The sequence below is a fragment of the Varanus komodoensis genome, unplaced genomic scaffold (assembly GCF_004798865.1).
Source record: "Varanus komodoensis strain SLA01 unplaced genomic scaffold, ASM479886v1 scaffold4, whole genome shotgun sequence".
NCBI classification, from domain to species: domain Eukaryota; kingdom Metazoa; phylum Chordata; class Lepidosauria; order Squamata; family Varanidae; genus Varanus; species Varanus komodoensis.
The window spans coordinates 50,141,975-50,156,208 of record NW_025335941.1 but is presented as its reverse complement, the minus strand read 5'-3'; the positions used below and the strand labels follow the sequence as shown (position 1 = coordinate 50,156,208).

Below are 14,234 nucleotides of genomic sequence, written 5' to 3'. Positions count from 1 at the left end.
CTTGATGAAGCCACCTTGGGGCATTTCCAGCATCATTCCCTCCTGCTCCAACACACCTGGCTACACAGGCAGCAAATCCTAGCTAGTCAAAAGAGGTAGTGTGGGAGGGAGGTAAGACCATTTCTGCCACGCCATCCAATCTGCATTGGGTGCTTGTAAGCTTCTGAGTACAATGGCTTATGATCATCAAAGGTGCAAGCCATGCCATCGCACCCTTTCAGGTTTTATTATATTAAGTTCTACTATATTCAACGGTAGATAAATATTATCAATTAATCCATTTGACAAGAAGACATTGTGTCCATGAACCACAGCAATTAATGATGATGATGACTGCTGTAGATGAAATGCCTTGTGGAATGCGTCGGGAAAAGCTAATCATGAGAAGGGGTTCCCCCAGTCATTCCACTGAGTAATAGAGCTTCCTTCCCAGGCATAGTACTTGTAACAGCTTTGTATGTGCATTTTTGCAAGGTGCTTTCACATCACACAAAGAGGTTACCTTGCTGATCTCCAGCTACGTGCCTCTAGAAGCAGCAGGATAATGCTGTAGGCAGTCATTTGTGAGGAGGTTTGACTTACTTCAGGAAGAGATGGTAATTCTACTTCTGTGATGGACAGGTCAGGTTCTGCCTTTTCCCTTCCTGAGGGTCCCGAGACAGTCGCAGCACGGAGAATATTGGCCAAGGGAAGAAAGCTATGAAAGACAATTTAATTTCATACAGGTTTGGGAAAACATCTAGTGTCAGAATTAGAATTGGAAGGAGAAGCTGGAAGGCAAAGCTGTGTAGAATACTTCCTCGGCCTGGAGTTGAAAAATTGGAATGGTTATAAAATAGGCAGGCACCTGAATGTTTCATTTGTTTCCATCAGTAGAAATAAACTCATTTTGTTGTACAGTTAACCCTTGCTATGAGAGCGGAAAGGAACTAAAGAAAGGAATGCACACATCATTGGGGGCAATCTCAGTGGAGAAAGAAGGTGACAGAAGGGGAGAAAACTGATTCAGGTCATTACCCTGCTTAGCTTGAGGCTGTTGGAGCTGAAGTCTTGTGGTGAGAGGGCAGAGTGTCTCTGGAAACATCTGGTGTCTCTGAGGGACTGGAAAGGGGAGTCAGAGTGTAAAAATCTGAGCGGTTCCCGTGCAGGTGACAGGCAAGTGGAAGATACCCATGGGGAACATAGTGACCTGGGAGCAGGACCTGAATATGAAGGCCTTAGCATGAGCAGAGGAGTTGTATACAAAACAGATACAGATGTTTAAATATGGATAAAACCAACTACGCATTGTTTCCCCAAGGGTAGCGCAGTGGGTGTGTCAAATCTTCCTTTCTCATGGAAGGCAGCAGCTGTTGCAAAATACCAAAATAAGCCAGGAGCACATGAGCTACATTTCTTGAGAGTGCTGGCAAAGGCATGCCTACCATCATGGATTAGCATCTACTGCACTAATCAGCACCTTCCACACCTTTGCCTTCCTCCTGTTATCTTCTCCTGACCAATTTTGCCTGTTTGGGCTGATGTGGAGCCTTGCTCAATATTTGCCTTCTACTTGTTATTTTTCTGACATGCCCTTTTCACTTAGGACTTTACAATAATCTGTTTCTGACTATCTTTATTGCCTCTGTAAAGAATAATAGCTAATTACTGGAATTATTGCAATAAACAGATTTATCAAATCATTTGCCTTGACTTTGGGAAGTGAGGAAAAGACAGCCTCTGGAAGTTGAGTGGAAGGGGACAAACAATAGACAGTTAGGGAAAATCGCAGTCCTTGCAAGAGTTTGTAGGATGCGTCTTCCCCCTAGAATCTACCTAGGGGATAGTGTTGCTTTCCCCTGCTACAGGAAGCCATTGGAAAGTTTCAATGGCTAGATCAGCTGCCAGTAAACCAATATGCAGCAAATTGCACTTTTAACAGCCAATCCACCCTTACAATATGGGAAGGAATAGTCTGGAAAAGAAAGGTTCTAGAATTGGTTGAGTGTTCAGGTCTGAGCAGCAGCAAGCATTGCAACAGAAACAAAACTGAGCAGCAATGCAAGACTTCTGGGGTGGGTGGACACACCACATATTGATGTATACTCAGAAAAACAAATTTTAGTGGGTAACTGTCAAAGTGTAATTTTTGTGTTTTATAGGCTTGCTAAAGTGCCTTCCTAACCCAGTAAGTTCACACATGTAAACTTTTTGTCTACTTAACTTGGCCAGCCTGTTCAAGGTAACTTTAATTTAGAAGGCCTGTCAAAGGTATCTAATTAGAGTGAAATGTAACCTTGAGGGAGTTTTAACCCAGCAACAAGCCACAGGTTCCTGCAATGTTTATAAAAGCAGGAATGAAATGGAAGTGGCGAATGGGCAGAACGCAGGGTGCTCACTTGCTTTCCGCTGATAATCCATTTCTATTTATTTATTTATTTATTTAAAACATGTTTTTATCCCATCCTTCGCGATAAAATGCCTCTGGATGGCTTACAATAGTTAAAATAGTAATACAGTGGTACCTCGGCTCACGAACGCCTCAGTTCATGACCAAATCAGATCGCGAACAAAAATTTCATAAAAAATTTGACTCAAGTCGTGAACTCCACATTGGGTGGCAACTGTGATCATGACCATCTCCCCACCCCCCTGAGTAGGGAGACGGCCGCGATTGTACTGGGGGTGGGGAGGAGATGGCCGAGATCGCGCCCGTCTTTCCTGCACAAGTGGAACTACAATCTCGGCCATCTCCCCCCCAGCACGCCTGCGTTTGTGCCCGTCTCTCCCCCGCAGTGCGTCGGGATGATGGGCACCTGCAGGGATGACAGGCATGATCGCGGTTGTGCTAGGGGAGTGGGGAGATGGCTATGCTCATGCTCGGGGTGGTGGGGTGGCCGCAATCTTTGTTGTTCTTTGTCACTTTGCTTCACGTTTTTCTGATTAAAAAAGTTACAGAATGGATTAACCTTATTTACATTGAACCTTATGGGGAAATTTAACTTGGCTCACAACCAATTTGGGTCACGACCAGAGTCCTGGAACAGATTAAGTTCATGAGCCAAGGTACCACTGTATAATAATACAATAAAACAATAATTAAAACATTAGATAATAAGCACAACATAAAACAAACACTTTCAAAAAAACTAAAGAAAAGGAAGAAAGGAAGAAAAAAGAAAGAACATGTGACTGTGATCAGATCTTAAACCATCTAAATCCTTAATTATTAAATCGATGGCTAAATAAAAAGGTCTTTATCTGGCGCTGGAAAGAATAAAGAATTGACGCCAGGCGGACCTTTCTGGGAAGCACATTCCATAGGCTGGGTGCCACTGCAGACAAGGCCCTCCTCCGGGTAGATACCCTCCATATTTCCTTCAAAAAGGGTTCCCGGAGCAAGGACTCTCCTGCCGACCTTAAGGGGTGTGAGAGCATGTAGGGAAGGATACATTTCTTCAGGTATCCTTGTCCCAAGCCATTAATCAATTAATTATATTTTATAGAATGTGTGCATGGTATTAATTATATTTATAGAATGTGCGCATGGTATTAATGATATTTTATAGAATGTGTGCATGGTATTAATTAATTATATTTTATAGAATGTGCACATGGTCTGTCATTATGCAGGTCTAAAAGTTGCTGGTGAAAATGGTTCCAGAAGAAAAGTCAAGGGCAGACCAAGTGTTAAGCATCCCTCCATCTGGCTGGCCTTGTCCCCTGTGCAATACCTCATCCTGCTGCTTTACATGGTAGCGGCAGACAGTAACTCAAATACTGCAAAATGCCATGAGCCTCTAGTGACCAAAGAAAACCAAGTGTAGGTGAGTGTGGCATCCCTGGGACTTCACTTTGCTCAGAAATATGTGGGTGCATCACCTGCTTAGGTCCCAGGTTTTGTTAAATCCAAACTTGTGGCTTGGTAGAGTTGAAACACAGGTCATAAAAGGCTCCTTAGATGTATAATGAAGCAGATAAAAATAGCAGTGAGGAAAAACAAATGAATGCAGAGTATCACTAAATCAAGTATATGAAATGCACTAGGGGTGTGTACAGCCTGGGGCAGGCCCAATTATTGCTCCACCAAATAAAAATTCTGTTTGCATGAATGGACACATATTTGGTTACTCTACATGGATAAGTTTACAAAGAAAGTTGCTGAAAAGAATGATGTAGTTATAGACAAACCATGTCTATAACTAACAAATGCTATAAAATTAGTTCTAAAGCCATCATGACTCTCAGTGCAGAGAAAACAGCCTTTATGTTTCTAGCTGGTGACAGCATGAATAGCATGACTGATTAAAGATAAATACTTAAGAGTGAATATCCCGTGACATCCACTAATTACAGAGCTGGGCAGGGATTTAAAGAGGTTGCTCACATGTATTTATTTACTTTATATCCCACCATATTTTTCTAACAGAAAAGCTTAAGATAGCTAACCAAATGCTTGCCACTGCACATATATAAACAATACATTTACCACGTAAAAGTTTCAATTAATAATTGGTACCACACCAGAGAGCCTTGTGAATTTTACTATCAGGTCCTGACTCTCTATTATCTTTTGTATTTAGGTAAAAATATATTAGGGACATAAATTTCTCAGAAATCAGTACTATCTGGGCTTGCTTATTCAGTAAATATAGTACAGAATGCTGCTAAGAAGTTTCGATATCCACTGGTCCTCTTCCAAGGAGGCCATTGTTGGACTCATGCCTAAGCCACCCTTAGAAAAAGCCACAGTGGGCTGCGGGCTTGCCACTCCCACCAGACTCACGCACTCAGTGGCTTCCTACAGTTTCTTTCTCCCTCAGTCCCTTTCTGTCCTCCAGGCTGCAGCCAGCATGTTTTCCAGGGGCCTTTGGGACAGAAAACCTTTCCTTGTCCCCTTACATCAGGCCTGGATCTAGGTAGTGAAAGCAGGAAGGACCCCAGCAGGTAACTTAACACACACAGCTGCTTAAACAAATAAATAGCCTGCTAGGGGACAACCCCCACCCCCATATCTCCAGAGCCAAATTTCCCTATATCATCACCCTTTCTGATACTGGTCTGCTGAAGTTGCTGGCCAAAAAGGGAAACTTTCCTTCCTCCCTGCATCCGAACTCACAAAGGAAATAATTTTCTGAACCTGTGAAATGTGGGAATGTGTTTGCAAGCCATTTTAAATATTGAGGTTTTGCACACTATCACGTGCCTGCTATTTAGCCAAGCATACTTGTATTCCCACCTTTTAACAGTCTGCTTTACACTGAAGCGGCAACGCACACTTCTAAAGCACCGTCACCTCTGCTACTTTCAGCCCGTGCCCTTGTCAATTTCATTCTCCACTTTGACATTTCTCTTCCTAGTGAACATATTTAGTTCAAAGGTGTCTTTTATTTCTTTTTTGCAATCAGAGGGGCAGCGGGTAGTTTCCCTCCTCAGCTGAGCATTTCAGGAGACCAGTTGCAGGAAAGGTGCTTCCCCTCCTAGCAAACACCTGCTACTTTTAAAGGCTGTTGCATAACAGAATCCTAAAAGATGCTAAAGCAAGTGCAACTGCCCCCAAAGCTCTTTCTTTCTTGCCACTTTTGATCTATCCCGCCCTACGCCAGATTTGTGCCTGCCTCTGGGCTCTGTTGCTACCTGACAAATGTACGTGAGAGTTACAGAGCCATGAGCAGGACTGCAAATGTTACAATAAATTCATGGCAGGGTAGTGGAAGCCAGGGAGGGTGGGTTGTGCAAATCTCATGGTGAGGCAGAAAAGCAGAGGCATATGAAAAAAAATTATGAAAAAAATCCTACAAATGGTCAAGTTGTGAGAACCCAGATTCAGGTGGGATATCAGGAAAAGCGTCCTCACTGTCAGAGCAATAAACAGTGGAACCAGCTGCCCAGAGAGGTGGTGGGCTCTCCCACACTGGAGACATTCAGAAGGAAACCGGACAGCCATCTGAGTGGGATGGTGTAACTTGGTGTCCTGCAACAGCAGGGGGTTGGACTCGATGGCCTTCATGGCCCCTTCCAACTCAACTATTCTACGATTCACTCTTATCCAAATCCACAGTACCTCACTGTGCCTTTGCATGATGTGTGAACTCAGTCAGAATCTTGAACTAGATAGATCCATGTTCTAATGCACTTGAGTCAGTTCTTCTCTTCTCAGAGTTATCATGCAATAATATCTGTTGCCAATCACCATAATGCAAGGACAATATATATAGTCGAACAGTTTGATTGCTTTCCAGTGCCAAAACATGATACACCCAATGTGGGCAGTGGATTCAAACAATTGACATTGGCTGGTTATGACTGTAGACTACTGGAGAAGCAAATAAATGGGTAATTATTGGTTTGTATGGTACTCAAAAGTTGGGTTCCACCAAAATGACAGTGAGTGGCTAGATACTGCTCTCATTCATTCCATAAGGATATTTGTCTAACGAAACGACAGAGTAATTGTTTCATGCAGATTAGATAATGAAAAGCATGGGAGAATACTGACTGATGTTCCTTCAAGCATTTCAGAACCCACTTCCTTATTTACCACACAGAAGTGACCTCTGATACTTTTGCTATCTGCAAAATCAGCAATTGTCTTATCCTGGATAAGTATCTGTCTACACCACAAATTTATATATGTGTTTATTACCATTTATCTGCCATGGAATCCTGAGCTGTAATCTTATAGGGGTTCTGTATTAGAGATCCATACTTTCTTCAGAAAACTACAATTCGCAGGATTCTTTGTGGAGAGAGGCCAACTTAATCCAGGTGATTTAATGGCGTTACACCTACATACATTTTTCCATTCATCTTTTTTTTCTCAACTTTTCTGGCATGAAAGATTATTTGTATCCTCTTGCACTACTTGGTTTCCTTTGGCATATCTTTATGAAACAACCAGAGAGGTTGAGCTGCTCAAAGGAGATTAAAAACAATTTCATAATACACTTGAAATGGAATGTACTAGAAACAGGAAATGCAAAACAGTGGACTGCATCCGGACTGAGGCAGCAGCCCTGTGCACTTCTGGAACGGCACTCTTAAATAATACATTCAAAAGGTGCTCAGACTGACTTCAGTGGAGTTTTTTCCCAGTCAAAGGATTTCAGGATTAACTGAACTTAATTGCACTGAACTTTTCAGTACACATGGATATGATTGTGGTAGTTGAACTCAGTTCCCATTGAACTCTATGGGACTGAAGTTGTTATATCAAACACATTCCACTGATTTCAGTGGGAACTGAGATCAGCTAATGGGTTGCAGGAGCGATGAGGCTGCTCTGCCATCACTTCTACAGCATTACTGGGAAGGTTGTCTTGTCCCGCTCCTCTTTTTGTTCCAGGCAGAGCAGGGTTTTTTTTTTTTAAAGATTGCTCAGAGGAGGACATTTTCTTATATAATCCATTTTTTAAAAAAGAAACAGGTGGCATACTGTCTGCAGAATTTGGCCTACATTCTCAGACACACAGGAAAGTGAGCATCACTGATTACAGTGGTATTTCAATTAAGCAACAAATTTCACAATTAGTCAGGATCCATGGGCAAACAACAGCTCAGTGATTGATAAAACACATGCTGGATGAGGCTCTCAGTTTTGCTTCTTGCTTTTCTGTTGAAGGAGCTGCAGTTCTCCAGACCAAGAAACAAAAAAATCAACAGCCCTGGTCAAATCAAAGTTTTATAACTACCACCAAAAGGACCAGACACACGATCTAGAAGAACTATTGTTCTTGACTTAATAGAAGGAGGTACTTTTTAAAACTCTTAACATAACCCTATACACATTTACTCAAGAGTAAGTCTGCTAACTAGTAAGTCTGCTAACTAGTAACTACTAACATTAACCCAAGAAACAACTCTAACCTAAGATATCTGACCCTGTACTATAAATAATATCTAAGTTTAATATCACTTTGAATGCCATGACTTTCTCCAAAGCATCCTGAAACTGTAGTTTGGAAAGCTGCTATGAAATCTCCCTTAAGGTTCTCTACTATCCTCCTAATATCTCTAAGGAACTAATTTCTTCAAGGATCTTTAGAAAGAGGTAATTACAATTAAACCAGTTAAAGTGTGTGGTGTAGCACATACCTTTAGAAACTAGCATAAGCTGTCTATGGATATTGATTTAGTTTATTTTCTATTTATTAAAGATCAGCCAAGCAGAAGTTTGAAAGATGAGGATACATCATAAAAACTAATTTTTGAGACCTCTTTACAGAATACCATGCTTCTGTCTCCAGCAAAATAGAATTGCAAGACCTAACATTGCCTAAAACTAATTGTTACATTAACCACATTGGTCAGCATAGTAGGTTCACCACAACCTGAAATGCATCTGTAAATAAAGCAATGCAGGTTGTCAGACGTGGATGAGATAGTGAGAGAGATAATATTTTGTTATAGATAAGTTGCCACATTGTAGATAGAGACCATTGCTCGGTGGCAGAAGGCATACCTTGCAGCTAGACCATTGCAGTTTTAATCCTTAGCATTGCTGCACAAGTTCAGGGAAGAGCCCTGGGAATAAAGAGACTTGACTACGTGAAGAATTTCTGCCAGTGAAGCGAAGACAATTCCCAGGTAGATGGATTAATGGTCTAACTCAACATTAAGCATAAGCTGAAGCTTCACATTAAGTGAGCCAAATATAAGTGGTTGTAGCTTCTGGATAAATGAAAAAAAAGATAAAGCTTACCTTGTTTGATACCTCCAAATGATTTGTGTTAGGGTCAGACCTTTCCCATAACACCTTTCTTACTTGGCGTCTCTTCAACCTATGAAGCAAATGTTCTTATGTACCAGTGCTTAACCATATCTCTTAAATTCCAGTAGATACAGAGAAAAAGGACTATAAACCAACCTTACTCGATACCTTTCTGTGGACTGTCAGACCAAGGCCTGGATCCAGCAATCGGACTGTCAAATGCAGGGCAGATCTTCCCAGCATTTATTTCTCCGCCTGGTAGATATTCTTAGATAAGTGTAACGTGTCTGTCATTGATACATCGTAGAACTCTTTTTTTTTTTTTTTTTTGGTCCATTGAGCCCTTCTTGTCTTGATTTAGGAGCTGCGACTTTGGGATTAAACAGAATTGGAGGCAGGAAGTTTTGTGTTTGTTAAGAGACATGGGAGTGAGAGACAAAGTCAGGTGCAACACCCAAAGTTGAAAATCAAGTAGGTCATCTTAAGGATGGCAATTAGCAGATGAATCAATGGGTTTGGCTTCTATTTTGCAAATTGGAAATTATGAAAGCTGATTTGTGTTTTGATAAGTGACACCATAGTTTATTGTAATCTCTTTTTAAAAGAATGTAAAGAGTACATTAATTTCACCCTTTTCAGCATTCATAGATCTTCTTATTCCCCTGCCTTCCAGTTTTCTGTACAATTAATTTCATCTCATTTCTTTAAGCTTATCTGAGAGCTTTGGTGAGTTTTTTTAGTTATTAGCAGGAATAAATTCTGTATGATATTTATTATTATCCTAGCTTGCCCTAACCTGCAAGGCAAAGGAAGGATTAAAGTGGCTCCACCAGAAATGAGTCAATGTCCCCAAATCCTTCATCAAGTCATTGTTAACAGACAGGCCTTGAGAAAACCTCACCCTGATCCAGACATTTACCCATCCCTTAGCATGGTACCTCTAAGGTATGAATGTCATGGCATGCCCTGGAGGATGTTTCCAGGCAAAGGGTTGCTAAGCATTATCAGTTAAACGATACAGGGCTGGATCCTGCACCTACACACCATGAGATGAAGGGCTTCCCTATCAGGAGGTCCCTTCATCCAGTTTTTGGGCATCCCCTCAAATGTAGGAGGAATCCTTCACTGTATTCAGTCTCTGATCTAGTTTGTACAATCACTGCAGTCCACTAATGGGTTATTTAAGCCATGGTAGGTTGTGATGGCCACGGATGCCAGATTGCTTTTTTAAAATGCTGTCTGATCATGCCAAGGATGGTTTAAAACATACAACAGGTCATGTGTTTTGACTGGTTCATTAGCCATTCTAACAAGCCATCTTTTCCATGAGCAGAAAACATTAACTGTGCAAAAGGAAAGTGGTTATGAAGATAGGGTTCGCTCATGACCAGCATACACAGAGTGGTTAGGACCAGCATACACAGAGAGTCCTTGAGGCATGTGAACTGGCCTTCTGTGTAGCATTTTCAGATATTGGAGGGGCTGTGGTGGTAAGGAAATGCTGGGGAAGTCCGTTTCCTTCACCACAGTTGATCCAGTAAATCTGAATTCAACCCACCAGGTATAGAATGAAAGCTCAAAACACTGCAAGTCATGAAGTTTTATGTAGCTATTCAATCTATTCATCCATAACAGATTTTCTGTAGAAAGAAAACATGGGAAAGTTACAACTAGAAGACATTGTAAGGTATTCCTGTAAATTTATGTGAATGAATCAGGGTGATGGCACCATGTTAGCAAGATCGTGGGACCACTCTGAATATGCATCAGTACAGAACTACAGTGATAACAATTATTGTCTTGCTTGTTGTCTTTCTGGAGGCCTGTTTAGCAACTGCAGGAATTACAATGCTGAAGTAATCCAACAGGGCTCTTCCAGCAGAACTGCTTTGGGTTAATGCTTGTGTGAGCGTCCTGTTTGCATAATTATTCATCTGGCTGTCATCGGAGATATTGGATGGGCATCTGGTTCATCCATAATTGTATATTTTGCAGGATACCTTAAGGGATCATTGGGTATGTTTGGAATTTTGAGTGTGTTGTGGATGTTCTCAAAAATGGCTGCCATGGAATGGGGAGGGGGCCCTGCTCATTCATAAGATGGCTGTCACAGTGAGAATTGCTGGTCAGAAAGCACTTCTTTATTAGAAGGCAAACTGGAGAGGCAAACAAAGATAAATTGCCCAAGAACCTAAGTACAAGGTAGAAGTGGAGCCTGAGCTCCAAAACCCAAACCCATTCTTTTGACTCCAAATAAAGATGGAAGTGGATCTTTGCAAGCTGCAAACCCTTTGCTTTGCAGCTTGCCAACCTCCCAATTAAAATTAATAATTAAAACACAGATTAAGAAGTAAGATTACATTCAGGAAGGGCAGGGAGTCACGTGGACACCAGGTGAGGTATCTGAGGGTATACTGCTGTCCAGGAGCAGTCCAGCCCAGGAGACACCAGCCCAGACATATGATGGCTGAAGTAGATGGGACCAGATATCCAGGCCAGGACAAAAATTACCTAATTTATGTCTTTAAAAGCTACCTCACAACATCCAAGCCTGTTCCAGGGGTACAGTTCTTATTTTCTGGGAAGTAAGCCTCATGTAACATAGTGGAACTTACTTCTGAGTAAAGGCCCTTTGTACAAGATTGTAAGAAGGAAGACCTAAAGCAAGATAGGAGGAGTTCAGAGGCAAAGGACCTGCTTTTCATGCAGCAGCTCCCGAGTTCCATCCACAGCATCTCCAGGTGAGCCTAGAAAGGCACTGCCAGGCAACAAAGACAATAGCTTAGGCAAGGTCATAAGGCAGCTCTCTGTGCTCCTATGGCTATATATGTATAATATATAGCGGTATAATATTAAGCAGTATAATAATATGCGTATATTGCTTAATATACTATTTAACACCCTATTTGCAATGCATCATTAAAAACAATTTGAATACAGGAACAAAAGCAATGTAAGGAACACTAAGACAGAGTCGCATATGATGAATTACAAATCTGCTGCAAACTCATATACTGTCAAACTGAAAATCCTAGAACTCCCAGCATCCTCCAGTACTACGGCTGACTGGGGAATTCTGAGAGTTGTAGGACTTTTCTCTGTCTCAACATGTATAGGATTGAACCATTAATTATAAGTCAGAGAAGGCTGGGTAAATAACTGCATTTTCAGGAGAGATTTAAAACATACTACATTTCCTTTCTCTCAAACTGCGTGGATAAGGATTTTCCAGATGACGGTTGACACTACTAAGACAACTGTGCAAAAAGGGGTGGACTTTAATCGCAGAGAAACAAAGTATGTTGTATATTGTAAAGTATGTTGTAAAGTATGCTCCTTGCGATACCAAGCAAAGACAGGATACAGCTCTTGATTCTGTTCTGTCTTAACATTTTGCACAGTTAAAAAAAAGAACAAAGAAGTGGAGAAATAAGGGAAGGTTACAAGTGGAAGACACTATCATCTGAACTCCAAGTAAGATTCTGTGAATGAGGTAGGGTAATCACAGAATCAAAACCTCCTCCAGAAGCACCCTGCTGAAATGAGACTTACAAATACTATTAAAAAATACAGGTTTTTTTCACGAGTTGTGCTCAGGATTAAACATTACACCATTCTGAGGCATTTCCATAGAGGAATTAATATATACTCTGTAGCTTATGTTTTCCTTTATGTGCAAGGTAATGCCACACCATAACAACAATCTATGCACAAAGTGTATGTTAATTCAAACATACAAGCAAAACCTATGAAGCATCTCTGCATCTGAACATTTTCCAGAAGGGAAGTGGAGATATTTTACTGATTTATTTACTTACTTTATATTCTGCCTTTTTTCCTGCAAGAAATAAAGCTTCGACCATTGGGGGTATAGAAATTAAACAAACAAACCCAAGATGGCATATATTATTTTCCTCCTCTCAATTTTATTTTCATAACAGCCCTGTGAGGTAGGTTAGGCTGAGACTCTGTGACTGGCCCAAAGCCACTCAATGAACTTTATGGCTGAGTGGGGACTTGAACCTGGGTTTCCCAGTGCACTGGCATTCTAAAAACAACAAAGCGACATTTGGCACCTTGGAAATGAGTAGTGGTTAGAAGGGAAAGAGAGGCACTTTAGACTTGTTCAGAGATTCCTTTGTTGCTTTAAATACTCTAGAAATCAAGCCAAGTTTTAAAAGCCTAAAAGCCAGTCATTTCTATCAGCTATTCCTCCTATTTCATTAGTCTGCATTGTATACATACGCCACACTTATGACCACTTGTAGTTTACCATGCATAAACTCTTCAACTGAAGGGTGAATCCTGTGAATGGCACCACCATCACTCAAGTGATGTTAGGCCTGGTAAGCACATTGTTGAGTTTGTTTGAAAATGCTTTCATTGGAAGCTCAGGTGACAGCATTGGTGAGGAGCGCTTTCCTTCAGCTTCGGCTGATTCATCAGCTGCGCCCCTACCTGGAGTACAACTGCCTGGCGACAGTGACACACGCGCTGGTGACTTCCCGCCTTGACTTCTGTAACGTGCTCTACGTGGGGCTACCCTTGAAGACGGTCCGGATACTTCAATTGGTTCAAAATAGAGCTGCCAGGCTGCTGATGGGGACTGGGCGTTATGTTCACATGACTCCAGTCCTCTGTCAGCTTCACTGGCTTCCCATTGAAGTCCGGGCCCAATTCAAGGTGTTGGTGATGACCTATAAAGCCCTAAACGGCTTGGGTCTTGGTTACCTGAAGGAGTGCTTACATCCATATACGCCCACCCGCCCCTTGAGATCTGTGGGAGAGGCCCTTCTCCGGGAACCCTCTATGAAAGAAATTAGGAGGGTAGGTACTCGGAGAAGGGCTTTCTCTGTGGTGGCGCCCAATCTATGGAATGCGCTCCCCAGAGAGGTCCACCTGGCGCCGTCGTTATTTGTTTTTCGGCGCCAGGCGAAGACCTTTTTATTTAAGCGTCATTTTAATTGTTAGTATTATTCACTTATTTTATCCGGCCAGGGCGACTTATTTTATATTGTTATCTCTTGTATTTTAATTTATGATGTGAGCCCCCCCCCCTGAGGCTTCGGCGAATGGGGTGGCATAGAAATGTTTTAATAAATAAATAGTATTATTTATTTATTTAGAAAATTTCTTTGCCGCCCCATTTGCCGAAGCCTCGGGGCAGCTCACAAATGTATCAATTAAAATATTATACAATAAAAATATAAAACAAGTTAACAATATAAAATAAGTTGCCCTGGCCGAAGAATAAAATAAATAGTATTAACAGTTAAAATGACGTTTGAATAAAAAGGTCTTCGCCTGGCGCCGAAAAACAAGTAACGACAGCACCAGGCGGACCTCTCTGGGGAGCGCATTCCATAGTATCAGACTCTCTCCTCTTTATTAATGTAGCAAAACCCACTAAAGTTGAGAAGAAAACAGTTTTAGGGTTAGGAAGTATTTCCAAAGGTGCAACAGAGTAAGACTTGGTTCAAGACCCATGCTGCCCCAATCAAGTGACCTCTAGATATTTTGAAGAACTACCGGCCTTCCTGACCAT

At 41.5% G+C, this 14,234-nt stretch overlaps 1 long non-coding RNA gene across 1 annotated transcript; it reads right to left on the bottom strand.

Annotated features, from left to right (window-relative positions):
* Positions 1 to 3,059: 3,059 nt before the first annotated feature.
* On the bottom strand, positions 3,060 to 14,055 carry LOC123029012. The gene is made up of 3 exons (XR_006415820.1): positions 14,033 to 14,055; positions 11,589 to 11,591; positions 3,060 to 3,246 (listed from the first exon to the last, which is right to left on the bottom strand). It is a non-coding gene; the product is annotated as an uncharacterized LOC123029012 (long non-coding RNA).
* Positions 14,056 to 14,234: the final 179 nt, after the last annotated feature.